This window comes from Dendrobates tinctorius, unplaced genomic scaffold (genome assembly GCF_039654945.1).
Source record: "Dendrobates tinctorius isolate UK_male_01 unplaced genomic scaffold, ASM3965494v1 ptg000095l, whole genome shotgun sequence".
Classification (NCBI taxonomy): domain Eukaryota; kingdom Metazoa; phylum Chordata; class Amphibia; order Anura; family Dendrobatidae; genus Dendrobates; species Dendrobates tinctorius.
In genome coordinates, this window is record NW_027361763.1 from 12,300,005 (window position 1) to 12,321,983 (window position 21,979).

Genomic DNA, 21,979 nt, shown 5'->3' on the forward strand with positions numbered 1-21,979 from the left:
GAAAGTTGGAGCTTCGACGGGAACGGTGCAGACGGACCGGATGTTTTACCAGAGGCAACTAAACCGGGTGGCTGATGATTTTGAGTCTGGGGCGAAAGAGGCAGAAATAATTGTCATCAAGGCGAGATTAGGCCAGGAAGGATCTGGGGAGCAGTCTAAGTTTTTCCGGTCTGGACGTGTGCCACACAGAAGCGTCAGCGAAGTAGGGAAAGATGAGGAAATAAATGAATTCCATGATGTGCCAACTATGGATGTAACGTGTGAAGTATTAAGTAAAGATAATGTTCAAGTTATCCTGGACTTTGTCTCTGTTACTGGGGGTCACCTGGAAGAGGGGCCGTCGCCGCCTGGGAAGTGCCCGGGAGGGACCTGAAACTGGAGACGCAGGTACGCTGAGAGGTGAAATACAGTTTTCTGTGAGGGAAGGTTGGAACCCAGATGATTCAGTGACTTTGGCCATGACTACAGTCCTGGCCTTCCCTTACAGACAGATGATAGAAAAATAGAGCTTTTGGTAATGCAAAGCAGCAGTTTGTTTCCAGGTGGCGCAATGAGGCTTATATGGAAAAGAACACCCTACCAACAGTTAAGTATGGTGGAGGATCCCTAATGCTGTGGGTTGCTTTGCTGCGTCTGTTATTGGAGGCCTTGACCATGTCACAGGAATCATGAAATTAGAGAATTATAAAGGGATTTTAGAGTGAAATGTCCTACTTAGTGTAAGAAAGCTTGGTTTGAATCAAAGATCATGGGTCCTCCAGCAAGACAATAACCCAAAGCACACATCCAAAAGTACACAAGAATAGTTGAAAAATAAAAAATGGACTTTTTTAAAATGGTCATCGATGAGTCCTGACCTCAATCGTATTGAAAATCTTTGGGGTGAACTGAAATCTGCCATTGGGAAAAAGAACCCTGCAAACATTCAAGAGCTTGAACAAACTGCAAAGGAAGAGTGGGAGAAAATACCAGCTGAGAAGTGCAAGAAGCTTATAGGTGGCTACAAGAAATATCTGGAGGCTGTGATCAATGTTAAAGAATGAGCAAATAAGTATTAATTAGGGGTGCATTTATATATGCACATGCTGTTTATTCTGTTTCTTCTTTGAAATTGCAACATGTAAATTGAAAAACAATATTTTACTGTTGTATTACCTTGGAGCACTAATTAAAAAATCCTGAGGATATAACTTTGCTACATTTCCATTTATTTCTGAAGATATTGTACTGTCTATGAAAAAATAAAGGAGCGTCAATAATGGTGACCAACACTATATTCAACTAAGTCACATGACTGTATAAAAAGAGCATATTAGAGAGGCAGAGTCTTTCAAAAGCAAAGATGGTGAGAGGTTACCGATCTGTAAACAACTATGTCTAAAAATTGTGGAACAATTTCGGATAAATGTTCCTCAATGTAAAATTACAAAGACTTTACCCCCATCTACAATACACAGTATCATCAAAATATTCTACATAAACCTGAAGAATATTTAGAATTGAGAGTTCTCAGTGGTTGACACCTTTTAATGGCTAACTGAAAAGATGGTAGCACATTGCAAGATTTCGAGACTACGCAGGTCTCTTCATCAGGCTAAACTAATACAAAATCTGAATACAAATCTAATACAAAATCTTCTAGCCTGATGAAGAGACCTGCGTAGTCTCGAAAGCTTGCAATGTGTTACCATCTTTTCAGTTAGCCATTAAAAGGTATCAACCACTGAGGACTCTCAATTCTAAATATTCTTCTATCTACTGGCTAACACGGTACAAAGAAATATATCTTTCCTGTACATAAACCTGCTAACAGGTTCCCTTTAAGCATTAAAGACAGGCAGGATTCAGGATGCAAAGTATTGCATGGGCTCTGGAAAATTTCCAGAAATCATTTTCTGATCACAGGTCGTCGTGCAATCCAAAAATGATAGTTACAACTCCATCATGCAAAGAAGAAGCCAAATATCAACACAATCCAGAAATGTTGCCGTCTTCTCTGGGCCAAAGCTCATTTATAATGGATGGAGACAAAATGGAAACCTGTTCTGTTTTTAGAAGAATGTGAAATTCTATATTGAAACGACAGATGCCGTGTTCTGCGCACTTAAAGGAGAAGGGCTATCCAGCTTGTAATCAATGAGCGGGACGATCCAACTTGTTATAAAGGAGGACCATACAGCTTGTTAACAATAAGAGGGACTATCCAGTTTGTTAACAAGGAAAAGGACCATAAAGCTTGTTATCGAGAAGGACCATCCAGCTTGTTATCGAGGAGAGAGACCATCCAGTTTGTGTTGTGAACACTCTTGACTGAACTTCTGAGTTTGGGCTCCCTCTGGTGGTGGCTGCGGGTAGTGGAGCTGGTCGGATTGACAGAAGTCCATCACCTGAAGATGATGAGTGGAAGTCAGGTGTTGCAGTAGTTATATTCTTGTACATAAGGGCAGTATTATAGTAGTTATATTCTTGTACATAGGAGCAGTATTATAGTAGTTATATTCTTGTACATAGAGGCAGTATTATAGTAGTTATATTCTTGTACATATGGGCAGTATTATAGTAGTTATATTCTTGTACATAAGAGCAGTATTATAGTAGTTATATTCTTGTACATAAGAGCAGTATTATAGTAGTTATATTCTTGTACATAAGAGCAGTATTATAGCAGTTATATTCTTGTACATAGGGGCAGTATTATAGTAGTTATATTGTTGTACATAGGAGCAGTATTATAGTAGTTATATTCTTGTACATAGGGGCAGTATTATAGTAGTTATATTCTTGTACATAGGGGCAGTATTATAGTAGTTATATTCTTGTACATCGGGGCAGTATTATAGTAGTTATATTGTTGTACATAAGAGCACTATTATAGTAGTTATATTCTTGTACATAGGGGCAGTATTATAGTAGTTATATTCTTGTACATAGGATCAGTATTGTAGTAGTTATATTCTTGTATATAGGGAGCAGTATTATAGTTATATAATTATACATAGGAGCAGTATTATAGTAGTTATATTCTTGTACATGGGAGGCAGTATTTGTGACGAGCGGGCGAGACCGCTGCCACCAAATTGCGACGGACAGCGGACCCTGTGCCACCAATAGGTCACGATCCCACCACCGACACGGGTTTGTTAGCGGACGGAGGGTCGTGACGCACTGCCGACACACGGCTATCATAGGCACAGTGGGGGCTTATCTTAGTTTTCCCATCACCGTCACCACGTGACAAAAATACAGCAAGCTAATCTTGCTCTAACAATTTACCGCAGGGGGGTATTTTGGATGCCCCACCACTGCTAACAACCTTCCAAGAACTGCGGGGATTTATGTATATCCCACTTTCTCAGTTCCACTTTGGAACTCACAGCTCTCCGGCGCCCCCTTACCCTCAGGTCAGTCAGGGAACTGCACCTAGGATAATTATTCGCCGGACAGGCTGCTTGTTGTGCACGAGCCGCTAGACTACTGCAGTAAGGGAATTATCAATGCTGTGGCCGCAGTCCCTCATTCAGCATGTAAGACCCGTCTGTACTGCCAGCTAGCCTAGCCAGCCGTGCACACCATGCTGCCACCAGCCACGCTTTACTTAATCAAAGAGTTAATTAAGAGGGTCCGTTACAAACCCCAAATTAGTAGCGATTATCTAAAAAAGGCGCATAGTTCCTTTCTTAGAGCATGGAGGCAAACTAATAGATTTTTTACCATTTATTCCCAAAAGGGCAGTGATTACATAGATAAAGAATTGTTACAAAATTGAGACATTAAATATGTACAGATACAAATATAACATAAAGGGATTAAAAGACAGAAAGTAACACTCACATGTGTTCAGTCGGTATCAGGCAGACCATGTGGGGGAGAAGGCGGAGTCACACGTCTCCACTCATTTGCACGTCTTGTCAGCACGGACTCTGCAGCTCCAACTGATTGGAATTTGGTAGGGAATACCTATAGCCTAGGGTCTGTGACCTCACAAAATGGGCGGTCTGGTGAGGTCCAACCCCCTTCTCGCTCATTTATAACTTAACTAAAAAAGTTATGATAACCATATCTTAATGGGGGAAGCTCGTATGAACTCACCAAGGGTATTATGTTTCCCAGTGTAATGAACCCAACAAGAAAACATCAAGAATGCACTAGATAGGACACTCCATTTGGGAGAAATCCATACCTCAATTTCTGGAAGTCCAAGAATCGTGAAACTTAGGGGTTTAGAACCCTGGCTTTGTGCCCTTTGCAGAAATGTGAGTTTCATATCTCTGTCACAAGCGAAGTGCGCGCTAGGCTTCTTTTAATATTTCCTATACCTGCATTCAAGCTTCATGCTTTCCCTTGCAAGGGGGTGAAGGCTGCAAGAGGAAATTGACGGTTTCAGGTTACCAGCAAGAACAGAGCTGATAAGGAGGGGGGTTGCAGCTACATGACAGGCTTGTCTCCTCAGTGTGTAGCAATGGGGAATTTCTAGAAGGTTCTAAAAACATCATCCTTTACTTTAACATACAGATCTTACAGACATTTTACATTACAGTGTTATAGCAGTTATATTCTTGTACATAGGGGGCAGTATTACAGTAGTTATATTATTGTGCATAGGAGGCAGTATTATAGCAGTTATATTCCTGTACATAGGGGCAGTATTATAGTAGTTATATTCTTGCACATAGGAGGCAGTATTATAGCAGTTATATTCTTGTCCTTAGGGGGCAGTATTATAGTAGTTATATTCTTGTACATAGGAGGCAGTATTATAGCAGTTATATTCTTGTACATAGGGGCAGTATTATAGTAGTTATATTCTTGTGCATAGGAGGCAGTATTATAGCAGTTATATTCTTGTCCTTAGGGGGCAGTATTATAGTAGTTATATTCTTGTACATATTAGGCAGTATTATAGCAGTTATATTCTTGTACATAGGGGCAGTATTATAGTAGTTATATTCTTGTGCATAGGAGGCAGTATTATAGCAGTTATATTCTTGTACATAGGGGCAGTATTATAGTAGTTATATTCTTGTCCATAGGAGGCAGTATTATAGCAGTTATATTCTTGTACATAGGGGCAGTATTATAGTAGTTATATTCTTGTACATAGGGGCAGTATTATAGTAGTTATATTCTTGTACATAGGGGCAGTATTATGGTAGTTATATTCTTGTACATAGGGGCAGAATTAAGGTATGTGCACACGCTGCGGTTTTGCTGCGGTTTTGGCCCTGCAGAACTGCAGCAGTTCCGCAGACATGGTACTTTACCATGTTAGCCTATGGGTTTTCAAAACCGCAGTGCTCACGCTGCGGTTTTTTACCTGCGGAAAAGCTGCGTTTTTTTTTCTGCAGCATGTCAATTGTTTCTGCGGATTCTGCTGCGGTTTGCCACCTATTCCATTGTCCAGGTGTCAAACCGCAGGGCAAAACCGCAGGCCAAACCGCAGCAAAACCACAGGTCACTTTACCTGCGGTTTTACCTGCGGTTCCGCGGGAAAAAACCCGCAGGTGAATCTGCAGTGTGTGCACATACCCTTATGGTAGTTATATTCTTGTACATAGGGGCAGTATTATAGTAGTTATATTCTTGTACATAGGAGCAGTATTATAGTAGTTATATTCTTGTACATAGGAGCAGTATTATAGTAGTTATTTCTTGTACATAGGGGCAGTATTATAGTAGTTTGATTCTTGTACATAGGAAATACTGTTATAATAGATTATATACAGTTAGGTCCATATATATTTGGACAGAGACAACACTTTTCTAATTTTGGTTCTAGACATTACCACAATGAATTTTAAACAAAACAATTCAGATGCAGTTGAAGTTGAGACTTTCAGCTTTCATTTGAGGGTATCCACATTCACATTGGATGAAGGGTTTAGGAGTTTCAGCTCCTTAACATGTGGCACCCTGTTTTCAAAGGGACCAAAAGTAATTGGACAATTGAATCCAAAGCTATTTCATGGACAGGTGTGGGCAATCCCTTCGTTATGTCATTCTCAATTAAGCAGATAAAAGGCCTGGTGTTGATTTGAGGTGTGGTGCTTGCATTTGGAAGGTTTTGCTGTGAAGCTCTCCATGCAGGTGAAACAAGCCATCCTTAAGCTGCAAAAACAGAAAAAACCCATCCGAGAAATTGCCATTGAAGTCACCTGATCTCAACCCAATTGTGCATGCATTTCACTTGTTAAAGACTAAACTTCAGACAGAAAGGCCCACAAACAAACAGCAACTGAAAACCACCGCAGTGAAGGCCTGGCAGAGCATCAAAAAGGAGGAAACACAGCGTCTGGTGATGTCCATGAGTTCAAGACTTCAGGCAGTCATTGCCAACAAAGGGTCTTCAACCAAGTACTAGAGATGAACATTTAATTTACAAATATTTAATCTGTCCAATTACTTTTGGTCCCTTTAAAAAACAGGGAGGCACATGTTACGGAGCTGAAACTCCTAAACCCTTCATCCATAGAATCATAGAATCGTAGAGTTGGAAGGGACCTCCTGGGCCATCTGGTCCAACCCCCTGCTCAAAGCAGGATTCGCTAAATCATCCCAGTCAGATGTCTGTCCAGCCTCTCTTTGAAGACTTCCATTGAAGGAGAACTCACCACTTCTCATGGCAGCTTGTTCCACTCATTGATCACTCTAACTGTCAAAAAGTTTTTTCTAATATCTAATCTGTGTCTCCTCCCAATCAGTTTCATCCCATTGCTTCTAGTCTTTCCTTGTGCAAATTAGAATAAAGTTGATCCTTCTACAGTGTGACAGCCCTTTAGATATTTGTAGACAGCTATTAAGTCTCCTCTCAGTCTTCTCTTTTGCAAACTAAACATTCCCAAATCCTGCAACCTTTCCTCATAAGACAGGGTTTGCAGACCGGTCACCATTCTGGTCGCTCTTTTCTGAACTTGCTCCAGTTTGTTGATGTCTTTTTTAAAATGTGGTGCCCAAAACTGGACACAATATTCCAGATGAGGTCTGACCAAAGAGGAGTAGAGGGAAATAATGACATCACGTGATCTAGACTGTATGTTTCTGTTAATACATCCTAGAATTGCATTTGCCTTTTTTGCTGCTGCATCACACTGTTGACTCATATTCAGTCTGTGATCTATTAGTATACCCAAGTCTTTTTCACATGTGCTGTTGCTTAGCCCTATTCCTCCCATTCTGTATATGCTTTTTTCATTTTTATTGCCCAGATGTAGTACTTTGCATTTTTCCCTGTTAAAAACCATTCTGTTAGTTGCTGCCCACTTCTCCACTTCTCCAGGGTATCCAATGTTAATGCGGATACCCTCAAATGAAAGCTGAAAGTCTGAACTTCAACTGCATCTGAATTGTTTTGTTTAAAAGTCATTGTGGTAATGTCTAGAACCAAAATTAGAAAAATGTTGTCTCTGTCCAAATATATATGGACCTAACTGTAGTTATATATGAGATCAGCGTGTGATGTATTTCAGGAGCTGTCTGCCTCTGGTCTTGCCCCACGTTCACATGTACAGACATTGCAGCTTTATCTCCTATGTAAACTGTTGCAGACTCCAGATGGAAGAGGGGGGAGCGGCTCTGGAGCCCCCCCAGCAACCGGAGAGATGATGGCAGGTGATGTGACTGAGACCTGGTGGTGTCACTAGTCAGACCCCAGACGTCAGCAGGAGGCAGATCCTGGGCAGTCGTCCTCACCCAGGCGCAGCGGATAAATACCCAGGGCAGGAGCTCACCACTCAGAGAAGTCTGGAGGATCTGAGCAGACGCCTGCAAGGTACGTGCCCACCTCACTGCATGTGACAGTGCACAGATGTAGCAGAGCTGAATGTGTTACTGAACTTTTCCTTTTGTGAATTGTGACACCTTATCTGTAATCTGTATGAAAACTTAGTTAATCCCTTTTCATTAGGACAGAGATATGTGAAGCCGATGCCACGTCACACAGTCAGCGCTGCTGCATCTTTGCGGCAGGGTCATATTTTTCTTACGATTTTCTTCTGTTGCGCTTCGTGACAATTGGAATTTTTTCCTCCATCGATTCGTAAAAATCACTAGTGCAATACGACAATGGGTTGTGTCCATGACAAAGTCAGCTCTGCTTGATAGATATTTGGAATATTTCATTTTTGCGAACTGTTTCATTTGTCGTCATTTTCCTGCATTTCTATAGATAGACCAAAACGCAAACTCAGCCCTGCTATGTCACCTCACATACAGATATGAGAGTAACTTATAAATGTTTCCTTATTATGGAGAGACCCAGAATATTAACGTAGAACATAGCAATGATAGAATGAGAGAATTTAATAGATTTTTTTCGGTTCTTTACTATCAAAGTGTGATAATTAGTACGATTATACAAACTCAGCTCTGCTACCTCGGCAAATTTAGCTCTGCTGTTCCGCAGGTATGGTTCTATCCATACACTTGCATTGGACTTGCAGAAACAGCATTTTGGGGACCCTCATTGTTCACCTCAGTGGGGTCCCAGCATTATATTAAATGTATGCTAAAAACCTGTTAGTTTTCCTGAAAAGATTAGAGTGTGATATAAACATGAGTTGCACCAAAGAACAAAGTCAGCCCTGCTACATCTCTACCTATATAGATACCATTAAACTATACATTTCGTATATAGTGCAGATTAGTAGTTGTGCCAAGTGACAAATCCAGCACTGCAACATCATTAGAAATCATGCTATGAGCAGGAACTGAGCCAAATAACAAACTCGTCTCTGCTACATCTTTATAATTCAAATGCACTATTGCACACCTTGATTGTAGCAAGCGACAAACTAAACCCTGCTGCCTCTTCTATAGGAGATGACGGTGTTTGATGTGGCGGCATTTGCACGGTGGGTGTACGGGCTCGGAGATTATAGAGATTAACCATTCGCTGTCCTATCCCTCTGATATATTATTACTATGATGCCTCATGAGCGCCCACACTCCCTGGGGACGATCTCGACACTGATCCTTTCTCTCTGAGTTTACACTTTATCATTTTCCGCACGTGAACGATGCTGGGAATGTTCAATCTTTTACGCTTTCGACCTTCGTTATACCTGTTTAAAGGGACGGGAGGGGATGATGCGGCCTCTCAGGACGGAGGGCGATCGGGGTGACAGGATCTGCCGACAGTGGAGACATTGGAAAGATGAATTGCAGATATTTAGGAATGTAATGACACTGTAACGTCTCTAGTGGTATAGATCAAAAGAAGGAAATGGTTGCACTCCATTGCATTAAGGCATATCAAATATGAAATATATGAAATGTGAATAGCATAATGGCTTTTGGAATTTAGAAAAAACATATGAGATACTTGGCACAAAATTTGGCCAAAAGATGTGAGCCCATTCACCAACGTCAAGGTGATCTCATTGAACGGGTCCCTATTCTTAGGCTAGTTTCACACTAGCGTCTATTCCATGCAGCGCACGGTGCCGCTAAGCCCCGCCCCCTGCCGGCTCCCTGCCCGCCCCATCCGGTCATCGCCGCCTACTATCGCACATGGCTGCATGCGATCTGCGCACCCTATCTTTAGCATAGGGTGCGCAGATCGTGCGCTGGCCGAGCGCTAGTAGGATTTTAGCATGTGCTGCGGACTTTTGAAGGTGCGCACCAAAATGCAACATCCTGCGTTCGGCGCACCTTCAAAAGTGCACAGCGCACGCTAAAATCCTACTAGCGCATGGCTAGCGCACGATCTGCGCACCCTATGCTAAAGATAGAGTGCGCAGATCGCATGCAGCCATGTGCGATAGTAGGTGGCGATGACCGGATGGGGCGGGCAGGGAGCCGGCAGGGGGCGGCCCCGCGCTGCATGGAATAAACGCTAGTGTGAAACTAGCCTAACTGCCTCATGTGAACTACTGGCTAATAACAATATCAGACTAGGATGTGCCCTCAGTTTTTTTATGTCATTTGTCTCTAGTGGTATAGTCAGGAAAGTGTGGGTTATCTGCCGCTGTAGGACTACAAGTACCACAGTGCTCTGCTAGCTGGGAGCTGTAGTTCTGCATTGCCCTCTAACGTTATACTCTCCAGCAGGGCTTTTTTTGTAAAAAAAAAAATTTGCCGGTACGCATTTCTGATTAATTTCTCATTATTCAGTACTGTAGTCTGTACTCTAATTTCAATCAAAAATTATGGAATTCAGATCGCAAAAGAAAAATAAAAAATGACTAATACTGTATAAACGTTTTTTTTTCACTTGCAAAATATGGTTCTCGTATTCCATAACCAATTTACCTAGGCTGTATTCTATAAGAAACGCCAAATTTCAACCAAATTTTCATCAGCCACGACGTCTCGAGTTCGTTCTTTACTGCGTTATTTTATCCATCTAAGACAAGTTTCACGAAACAAAACACAATGAACTCGTACAAACCTTCATAAAACACTAATATAAACGACGATTTAAACGAATCAAACCAAAACAGACCAGCCCCCCCATCAGTGGTATACAGCCCCCCATCAGTGGTATACAGCCCCCATCACAGGTTACAGCCTTCATGCTGCCGCACACCTTAAAATAATGAACTATTCATTCTTACCCTCCGCCACTGCTGCCAGTCCTTGCTTCTTCCTGCTTTCGCCGGCGTCATGTGACAGGCGCAGCAGCGATGACGTCATTGCTGCTGCGCCAGTCATAGCCAGGTACAAGCAGGAAGAAGCAGGTACTGGAGGACGGCAGCGTTGACAGAGCGACGGAGGGTAAGAATGAATGCTTTATTATTTTAAGGTGTGCAGCAGCACCTTCAGATTTTCCGGTACGCCGTACCGTCGCGTACCGGCGCAAAAAAAGCACTGCTCTCCAGAGTGAAGGAAAGCTGTGATCACGGTGTTAGGCCGGCCTCACACTACAGAGGAATATGGATGATTGCTATGCGAGAAAAAAATCGCATAGCCCTCGGACCAATGTTAATCTATGGGGCAGCTCACATCATCATTTTTTTCTCAGCCGTATTATGCGTGCGATATAAATTGCAGCATGCTGCTATTTCCACCGTATCTTGGCTGAGACTCGCCAATGCAAGTCTATGGGTGCGAGAAAAACACACACCACATGGACCATTAGTGTGACTTGCGAGAAATACGCACAGGTGTCCTTTGAAAAGTTGGCAATTCATGTGCGGTGTACAGTAAAATCACACTGACAGCTTACAATAGAATAGATAGAATAGAAATATACACATAGTATAGGTGTATGTGTGTGTGTGTATGTATATATATATATATATACAGTATATGTCAGTGAGACACATATATATATATATATATATATATATATATATATTATATATATATATATATATTTATATTTCATACAGAGGTATATAGCAGAATAGCCGATAATTCATTTGGCGGCTTCTGTAAAATCACTGCAGAACCCGACAGGATGGGAGACATGGTTTACATACATTAAACCATTGCAGAACAGTGAGATTTATATATGTCAGTGTCTAATACTGTTAGTAGTATGTGTGTAAAATTTGGGAGCTGTATGTATTTACTAAAAGAATGGATTCACGGAAAAAACTGGCGTGGGCTCCCGCGCAATTTCTGTGCCAGAGAGGGAAAGCTGGGGTAGATATTAATAACCTAGAGAGAGACAATGGTTATTGCCCCCCTTCTGGCTAAAAATATCTGCCCCCAGCCACCCCAGAAAAGACTCTTCCCACTTCCCTGTAGCGGTGGCATATGGGGTAATAAGGAGTTAATGTTACCTTTGTATTGTACGGTGACAGTAATCCTGGCTTAGTAATGGAGAGGTGTCAATAAAACACCTTTCCATTACTAATCCTTAAGTTTGTAAAGGGTTAAACACACACACAGGCAGAATAAAGTATTTTAATGAAATAAAAGAACACACAGTTTTGCCATCTTTATTCTTCTGCTAAATCCAAACGAAGCCCTTGATCTTCTGTAAAGAATAAAACATAAAATAACAACAATATAACATACCTGTCCGGCAAAAAGTTCCACACAGTAATCCATATCTGGGGGTTAAATAGTTTACAACCGGGAGCGATCCTGTACCGATCCTGAGTTACATCCTGTATTATACCCCAGAGCTGCACGCACTATTCTGCTGGTGCAGTCACTGTGTACATACATTACTGATCCTGAGTTACATACTGTATTATACTCCAGAATTGCACTCACTATTCTGCTGGTGCAGTCACTGTGTACATACATTAAATTATTGATCTTGTACTGATCCTGAGTTACCTCCTGTATTATACTCCAGAGCTGCACTCACTATTCTGCTGGTGCAGTTACTGTGTACGTACATTACATTACTGATCCTGTACTGATCCTGAGTTACATCCTGTATTATACCCCAGAGCTGCACTCACTATTGTGCTGGTGTAGTCACTGTGTACATACATTACTGCTTAACCCAGCAGGAAGTACGGCGGCGTCTAAAAATCACTAATATTGACAAATCCCCGGGCCCGGATGGGATACACCCCCGAGTACTGCAGGAATTAAGCACAGTCATAGATAGACCGCTATTTTTAATCTTTAAGGATTCCATAATAACAGGGTCTGTACCACAGGACTGGCGTATAGCAAATGTGGTGCCAATATTCAATAAGGGGACAAAAACTGAACTTGGAAATTATAGGCCAGTAAGTTTAACCTCAACTGTGGGTAAAATCCTGGAGGGTTTTCTAAGAGATACTATACTGGAGTATCTGGAGAAGAATAACCTCATGACCCAATATCAACATGGGTTTACAAGGGACCGTTCCTGTCAGACTAATCTGATAAGCTTTTATGAAGAGGTAAGTTCCAGACTGGACCAAGGGAATGCAGTGGACGTGGTGTACATGGACTTTTCAAAAGCTTTTGATACGATGCCACACAAAAGGTTGATACATAAAATGAGAACAATGGGGATAGGGGAAAATATGTGTAGGTGGGTTAAGAGCTGGCTCAGGGATAGGAAACAAAGGGTGGTTATTAATGGTGCACATTCGGACTGGGTCACGGTTAGCAGTGGGGTACCACAGGGGTCAGTTTTGGGCCCGCTTCTTTTTAACATATTTATTAATGACCTTATAGGGGGCATAGAGAGTAGAATTTCAATATTTGCAGATGACACTAAACTCTGCAGGGTAATCAATACAGAGGAGGACAATTTTATATTACAGGAGGATTTATGTAAACTAGAAGCTTGGGCTGGTAAATGGCAAATGAGCTTTAATGGGGATAAATGTAAGGTCATGCACTTGAGCAGATCGAATAAAATGTATAATTATGTGCTTAATTGTAAAGCACTGGGCAAAACTGTCACTGAAAAAGACCTGGGTGTATGGGTGGATGACAAACTCACATTTAGTGGCCAGTGTCAGGCAGCTGCTGCAAAGGCAAATAAAATAATGGGATGCATTAAAAGAGGCATAGACGCTCATGAGGAGAACATAATTTTACCTCTAATTAGTCACTAGTGCGACCACACTTAGGATACAATGTACAGTTCTGGGCATCCTCTACGTCTGGAGGAAAGAAGGTTTAAGCATACTCACAGACGCGGATCCTTTACTGTAAGAGCAGTGAGACTATGGAACTCTCTGCCATATGATGTTGTAATGACTGATTCCCTACTAAAATTTAAGAAGGGTCTTTATGCCTTTCTTGAAAAGTATAATATTACAGAGTATATACACTAGTTTCCTTAATATTGTGTTGATCCAGGGAGCTAGTCTGATTCCGTATGTGGAGTCGGGAAGGAATTTTTTTCCCCAATGTGAAGCTTACTGTTTGCCACATGGGTTTTTTTTGCCTTCCTCTGGATCAACATGTTAGGACAGGATATGGGTTGAACTAGATGGACTTAAAGTCTGCCTTCAACCTTAATAACTATGTTACTATGTTACTGATCCTGAGTTACCTCCTGTATTATACTCCAGAGCTGCACTCACTATTCTGCTGGTGCAGTCACTGTGTACATACATTACATTACTGATCCTGAGTTACCTCCTGTATTATACCCCAGAGCTGCACTCACTATTCTGCTGGTGCAGTCACTGTGTACATACATTACATTACTGATCCTGTACTGATCCTGAGTTACATCCTGTATTATACTCCAGAGCTGCACTCACTATTCTGCTGGTGCAGTCACTTTGTACATACATTACATTACTGATCCTGTACTGATCCTGAGTTACATCCTGTATTATACCCCAGAGCTGCACTCACTATTCTGCTGGTGCAGTCACTGTGTACATACATTACATTACTGATCCTGAGTTACATCCTGTATTATACTCCAGAGCTGCTCTCACTATTCTGTTGGTGTCACTGCGTTACATATCTAATCGCTGCCCTGACAGGGCAATTGCAGCAGCTCAGTCTAGATGTGGCAGATTTACACATGGTGGTTTTGAAGCACCCTTATACATCTGGTGTGGGACTCCCATCTCCCCAGCAAACCATAGTGGAGCCCTGACAGGTTCTCTGGGGAGTGTGACGTTTGTTGTTTTCCGAGAGGCCTGTAAACTGCACTTCAGGTTACGTCCGGTTTCCTCAGGTACAGAGGAGCAATGTGTGGGCATAGTAATCTCGCTCCTTCAGGGGGACCTCCAAGCATGGGCATCTTCTCTCCCGCCTCTCAGTCGCTTCAGACAGTGGGAGGATTTTTTCTGGCACTGGGCCTTATATATGATGACTCAGATCGCATCTCCTTAGCTGAGTTTACACTATGCTAACTTCAGCAAGGAGACCGGCCGGTGGAGGAATATTGCTCTGAGTTCTGGAGGTGGGCCACGGATACCAAGTGGCATGACCCCACCCTCCGTAGTCAGTTCTGTAAGGGGCTTGCAGTAAGGGTGAAGGATGCCTCATTTCTGTATAAGACTCCTGACTACTTTGAGTTGGCCATGTCTCTGGTGATCCGGGTTGATCTCCGTCTTTGTCAGAGACATAGGGAGTCACCTCTTTGTGCGGGAGGGCCGGGGTCAAGGGAGGTCAGTACCGGGCCTATTGAAGAACCCATGTGGGTGGGTGCGGTAACTCACTCTGGTAAATTGTCTGTTGTCCGGCGTAAAGGGGGAGTGTGTTTGAATTGTGGTAAAAAGGGCCATTTCTTGGGCACGTGTCCTTCCCGATCACATGATAAACAACTGCCAGGAAAACTAAGAGGCCCGGATCGGAGAAGTGTCCTCATCTCCTCTGTGGGTAGGACACAATTTTTCCTACCAGCTGTAGTCCACCTGGGTGGATTTAAGGTAGACGTGTTTGCATTTCTGGACAGTGGGGTGGGGTTTAATTTGATCGACGCTAGGTTTGTCTAGGTCCAAGGCCTCATCCCACATAATCTGCCCAGACCCATACCCATAATCCCCATCGGCACCGCTCCCTTGAGACAGAGGCATTTTACTCAAGTTGTTTTGAGATTTACAGCTTCAAGTGGGGGCCATGCACACTGAGGTGTTGGACTGTTATGTGCTAGAGGGTCTGCCCTCGCCCGTGGTACTGGAACTTCCTTGGTTCGCTCTGCACAATCCTGTGGTAGACCGACATACTCAGGAAGTAGTAAAAGGGAGTGTGTATTGTCAAGGACACTGCTTGGGTACCCCAGTTTGCTAGGGTGGATACCCAGTCTGTGAAGTTACCTGTCGGATTTTGGGGATGTGTTCTCTGAGCAGGGGAGTGAAGAACTCCCTCTCCATTGTCCCTATGATTGCGCCATAAGGCTGAGTGCAGACGGAGTTTTGAGCCCTGCAGATTTTTCCGTGCAGAATGGAAGAAAACCGCAGGTCAAATGACCTGCATTTTTCCTGCGGATTTCTTCCATTTTTCACGCGGTTTTCATGCGGTTTTTGTGCGGTTTTCCATTGCGGTCTTCCCCCTGCGGATTTGGTGACAGGGGAGATAGAAAACCGCACAAAAGAAGTAACATGCTGCGGATTTTGTACCGCAGGAAAACCGCGCGGAAAAATCCGCAGCGTCTGCACAGCGTTTTTTTTTTTCATTCATTTTAAAGGTACTGTACATCACAATGCGGATATGCAACGTTTCTGCGCGGTAAAATCCGCTGCGGAAACGCTGCAAATCTGCATCGTGTGCACATGGCCTTAATCTTGTTCCTGGCGCCAAGCTGCCCAAGAGCAGACTCTATAATATCTCTGGTCCAGAAAGGCAGGCCATGAAGGACTACTTCATGGAAAGCCTGGCTAAAAGTCATATCAGACAATCCTCATCCCCCATTGCCGATCAATTCTTTTTTGTAAAGAAAAAAGATGGGGGTTACGCCCTTGTCTGGATTTCTAATAACTTAATACGATCACTGTCGATCACTGTCCCTCTCACTCCGGACCTCTTTAATCAAATTGTAGGGGCAAAATGGTTCTCTAAGATGGACTTCAGAGGGGCGTATAATCTCATCTGCATTAAAGAGGGGGATGAGTGGAAGGCTGCGTTCAATACGCCAGAGAACCTAGTGATGCCTTTCGGGTTGACAAACGCACCCGCCGTCTTTCAACACTTTATAAATGACATTTTTAGTCACCTGGTAGGCAGATTCGTAGTTATCTATCTGGATGACATATTAATTTATTCACCTGACCTTGAGTCACACCATGTACATGTCAGGCAGGTCTTACATATACTCCGAGACAATAAATTATATGTTAAACCTGAGAAGTTTGAGGAGATCCCTTTTCCTAGAATATGTGTTGTCTTCCACCAGTTTTCGCATGGATCCGGCAAAAGTCTGGGCGGTATTGGATTAGAACCATCCTGAGGAGTTGAAGGAGTTACAAAAGTTTTTAGGTTTTGCCAGCTACTACCATAAATTCATAAAGAACGTTTCGGTAGTAGCCAAACCTCTTACGGATATGACCAGGAAGGGGACGACTTCTCCAAATGGTCCAGTCCTGCCCAGGAGGCATTTGATACGTTGAAGAGGTGTTTCTCTTCTGTGCCGATCCTTATTCAGCCTGATATCTCTCAGCCTTTTATCGTTGAGGTCGATGCGTCTGGGGTGGGAGTAGGGGCTGTGTTGTCGCAGGGTGCCTCTCCTGGTAAATGGCAACCATCTGCTTATTTTTCTAAAAAGCTGTCACCTGCAGAGAAAAATTATGACATTGGTAACAGGGAACTCTAAGCTATCAAATGAGCTTATGAAGCGTGGTGTTATTTTTTGGAGGGAGCGGTTCACCCAGTTATGGTGATCACGGATCATAAGAATCTATAATGTTTGGAATCGGCGAAACGTCTAACACCTTGACAGGCAAGGTGGGCATTGTTCTTTGTCAGGTTTAACTTTCTAGTCACATATAGCCTGGGGAACAAAAATATTAAGGCAGATGCCTTATCCCGTTACTTTCCTGGGGAAAGAGATAATTGTGAACCGGTTCCTATTCTTCAAACAGGGGTAGTTATGGCGTCTATATGCTCCGATCTGGAAAGATAATCCTTTAATCGTCCCACCATGGGGAAATTCAGAGCATTACAGCAGCAAGGCTGGAACAAGTACAGATACAGATGCATAAAGGCATTACATTGACAGTAGGTAGGTACATACGAAAAAAAAAGATATAACCGGACTATCACAACTTTGGGTCTATCAGTTCACTGTTTGGGTCGTTCTCCATTTTGGACAGTGCTGGTTATACAGCCTAACTGCAGCAGGAAGGAAGGACTTTCGATAACGCTCCCTCTCACATTTAGGATGAAGTAGCCGGTCACTGACAGTACTGCACATCTTTGTCACGGTCTCATGCATGGGATGGGAATCATTCTGCACCATGTAGCTCACCTTGGCCAGTATCCTCCTGTCGCCTACTTCCTGAACTGGATCAAGGGGGCATCCCAGGACAGAGCTGGCCCTTCTAATCAGTTTGTCCAGCCTATTCCTGTCCCTGGTTGATATGCCACTACCCCAGCACGCCACACCAAAGAAGATGACTGATGCCACAACAGAGTTGAAGAAGGATGCAAGGAGTGCCCCCCTAACTCCAAAGGCTCTCAGCCTTCTGAGCAGATAAAGCCTACTGTGGCCCTTCCTGTACACTGCATCCAAGTGATGGGCCCAGTCAAGCTTATTATTGAGGATCACACCAAGGTACTTATAGGTGTCGACTATCTCAATGTCATTTCCCTGAATGTTCACCACTACTGGTGGATTTTTTCCCTTGCGAAAGTCCACCACCAATTCCTTGGTCTTCCCGGAATTAATCCTAAGGTGGTTCCTCTGACACCACTCCACAAAAGCTTGGTTAGTATCTCTGTACTCTCTTTCATCTCCTCCTGTGATGAGGCCTACTATTGCAGAGTCATCAGAATACTTCTGCAAGTAGCAGCTAGATGAGTTGCACTTAAAATCTGCAGTGTACAGTGTGAAGAGAAAAGGGGCAAGAACTGTACCTCGAGGTGCCCCTGTATTGCAGATCACCGTGTCTGACACACTGTCCTGAACCTTTACAAACTGAGGTCGGTTCGTGAGGTAGTTAAGGATCCAGGTGGAGAGTTGGAGGTCCACGCCAACAAGGCCCAGCTTGTCTCTCAGTAGACCTGGCTGTATGGTATTAAAAGCACTAGAGAAATCGAAGAACATTATTCTCACAGTGTTCCCAGGTTTCTCCAGGTGAGAGAGAGTCCTATCTAGAAGGTGGATAATGGCATCATCCACACCATGCCCGGCCTGTAGGCAAACTGGAGAGGGTACATATCCGAGCTCACTAGAGGACGGTGACGTGTGAGAACCAATCTCTCTAGTACCTTCATCAGATGTGATGTCAATGCTAAAGCTCTATAGTCATTAAGGTCTTTCGGATAAGGTTTCTTCGGAACTGGTACCACACACGATAATTTCCACAGTTGTGGTACTGTACCTATTCTCAGGCTCATATTGAACAGATATGTAATGATCTTACTCAGCTGGTGCCCGCAGGTTCTGATTAGCCTTGCACTGATGCCGTCAGGACCTGCAGCCTTCAAAACTTTGATCGTATCCAGTTCTTTTGCAATCTGGGTACTTGTGAGGAACAGACCCTGGCTCAGTTGACAAGTTGCAGCAGGGGGTGAGGTTATTGTAGCAGAGAGGTGTGAATGGTATGCAGGGGCAGGAGCAGCCAGTGTGTGATTAAATTTGTTAAATAGATTAAGTTCATTTAGCCCCTCTTTCTCTACAACCATCCTGGAGATAGTCTGTCTATGCCCAGATATAGACTTTAGACCCTCCCAGACTTCATGAATACTTTTCTGTGACAATTTCAGTTCAATCTTTCTCTTATAATTAGCCTTTCCCTGCCTGATTAGATTCTTCAGATCTTTCTGCACCTCTCTCAGCCTGCCCTTGTCACCTGATCTGAAGGCCAACTTCTTCTCTTTGAGAAGAGCCTTTATTCCGGGGCTTATCCATGGTTTATTGTTAGAGAAGCACCTCACTACTTTTGTGGGTACCGTGTTGTCTACACAAAAATTAATGCAGTCCGTTATACAGTGTGTGAGACCATCCATGTCATCACCATAGGAATCTTGCAGCACTTCCCAAGTGGTTGTTTCAAAGCAGTCTCTCAGAGCATCATCACTCTCCTCAGTCCATATCCTCACTGTGCGAGTGACAGCAGGTTCTCTCTGTACAAGTGGCTTGTACACGGGTTGGAGGTGCACTAAGTTGTGATACAATCTTCCAAGGGGCGGTAGGGCTGACGAGGCATATGCCCCTCTCACATTGACAAAGAACAAGTCCAATATTTTGTTGTCTCTAGTGAGGCAGGTAACATACTGTGTGCAACCGGGTAGTATGGATGCTGGAGACACATGATTGAAGTCTCCCGAAACCAGAAGGAGTGCTTGGGGGTGAAGGGACTGCATCATGCTCACTGTGGATTGTAGGACCTTGTATGGATTTTACGATCCATAATGTATTCCATCGATCTCTCCTCAAAAAATACATTGCATCTTCAGTACCATCACCTCTACCACTATCTCCTGTCATTGTTGGTGGAAACTTGGAGTTTCAGATTGCAAAGATCTTGGATTCTCATGTTGTTCGTCGGACGCTTCAGTATCTGGTACATTGAAGGGGGGGGTACGGTCCTGAGGAGAGAAAGTAGGTACCAGCATCTGATGTTCATGCAGCCAGACTGGTCCGGGCTTTTCACGTAGCATACCCCAATAGGCCTGGTTCAGAGGTCCCTCATAGAAGATGGGGTACTGTCACGGGGTTACCACGACAGTGTGGAGCCAGAAGACCGCAGCGTCTGATTACTCTGGCACTGAGAAATAGCACTTCTCCTTCATTTTAAATGTTTATTTCTTCTGGCAGAACAGGGGTTAATCGGCTATGTTGGAAATCTCTGTGCTCACAGCTAAGCTCGGTTAGCCAATCCTTTTCCCTTTATAATATGGGTTTTGTTACTAGTCCTCGTCAGAGCTAGCATTTGCTGCCTGGCTAACAGAGGGAAACGCGTTCGTATGAGAAGGAGAGTTGAAGGAGTTATCTGTGACTGTTGTGTGGTTTGTATGTGTGGCAATTCCCTATCCTTCTCTATTTTGGTTTATTCCCCTACCTCCACACCCCGGTGCATTGCTCGGTTATATGTAAGTGAATATTCTGTATGCCTGGAGTTTTCTGTTAACCCTTGTTTGTCGGGTTGTGTACAGTAGCGCCCCCTCCAGGGGCTGGCTGGCACTTTTCAGCCTGGGGGGCAATCACGAGGCAGTGGCCCTCCAGTTGCAATGCTTTTGCCCTGCTTATCTCTGGCCGCTGCATTAAAGCCGCAGAGATAACAGGCTTTAATAACAGGCTGGTACATACAGTTAGGTCCATATATATTTGGACAGAGACAGCATTTTTCTAATTTTGGTTCTAGACATTACCACAATGAATTTTAAACAAAACAATTCAGATGCAGTTGAAGTTCAGGCTTTCAGCTTTCATTTGAGGTTATCCACATTAAATTTGGATGAAGGGTTTAGGAGTTTCAGCTCCTTAACATGTGCCCCCCTGTTTTTAAAGGGAACAAAAGTAATTGGACAGATGAAATAAAATGTTCATTTCTAGTCCTTGGTTGAAAACCCTTTGTTGGCAATGACTGCATGAAGTCTTGAACTCATGGACATCACCAGACGCTGTGTCTCCTCCTTTTTGATGCTCTGCCAGGCCTTCACTGCGGTGGTTTTCAGTTGTTGTTTGTGGGCCTTTCTGTCTGAAGTTTAGTCTTTAACAAGTGAAATGCATGCTCAGTTGGGTTGAGATCAGGTAACTGACTTGGCCATTCAAGAATATTCCACTTCTTTGCTTTAATAAAATATTTTGCAGCTCCACTTTATCATTTCCAGCACCCCCTCCATCATTTGCATCCCCCCCTTTATCATTTCTAGCACCCTCTCCAGCATTTGTAGCCCCCCTTCATCATTGGCAGCCCCGCTTTCTTCATTTGCAGTACCCCCTCCATCATTTGCACTGCAGCACCCCCTCCATCATTGGCAGCCCCCGCCATCATTGGCAGCCCCGCTCCATCATTGGCAGCCCCCTCCATCATTTGCAGCCCCCTCCATCATTTGCAGCCCCCTCCATCATTTCCAGCACACCTTCCATCATTTACAGCACTCCTCCATCATTTGCAGCCCCCCTTCATCAATGGCAGCCCCGCTTTCTTCATTTGCAGTACCCCCTCCATCATTTTCACAGCAGCACCCCCTCCATCATTTCCAGCACCCCCTCCATCATTTCCAGCACCCCCTCCATCATTTCCAGCACCCCCTCCATCATTTGCAGCCCCCTCTATCATTTGCAGCCCCCTCCATCATTTGCAGCCCCCTCCATCATTTCCAGCACCCCCTCCATCATTTCCAGCACCCCCTCCATTATTTTCAGCCCTGCTCCATCATTTGCAGCCCCCTCCATTATTTTCAGCCCTGCTCCATCATTTCCAGCACCCCTCCATTATTTGCAGCCCCCCTCCATCATTGGCAGCCCCCCTCCATTATATGCAGCTCCCTCCATCATTTGCAGCCC

At 43.7% G+C, this 21,979-nt stretch overlaps 1 protein-coding gene across 1 annotated transcript in view; it reads left to right on the plus strand.

Moving 5' to 3' along the window:
- LOC141098839 (progonadoliberin-2) overlaps positions 1-21,979 on the plus strand; it is a 98,418-nt gene that overhangs the window by 34,954 nt on the left and 41,485 nt on the right. The window contains exon 2 of the mRNA XM_073586804.1: positions 7,542-7,765. The gene's annotated coding sequence lies outside the window, so the exon portion shown is untranslated. The remainder of the gene's footprint in view (positions 1-7,541; positions 7,766-21,979) is intronic.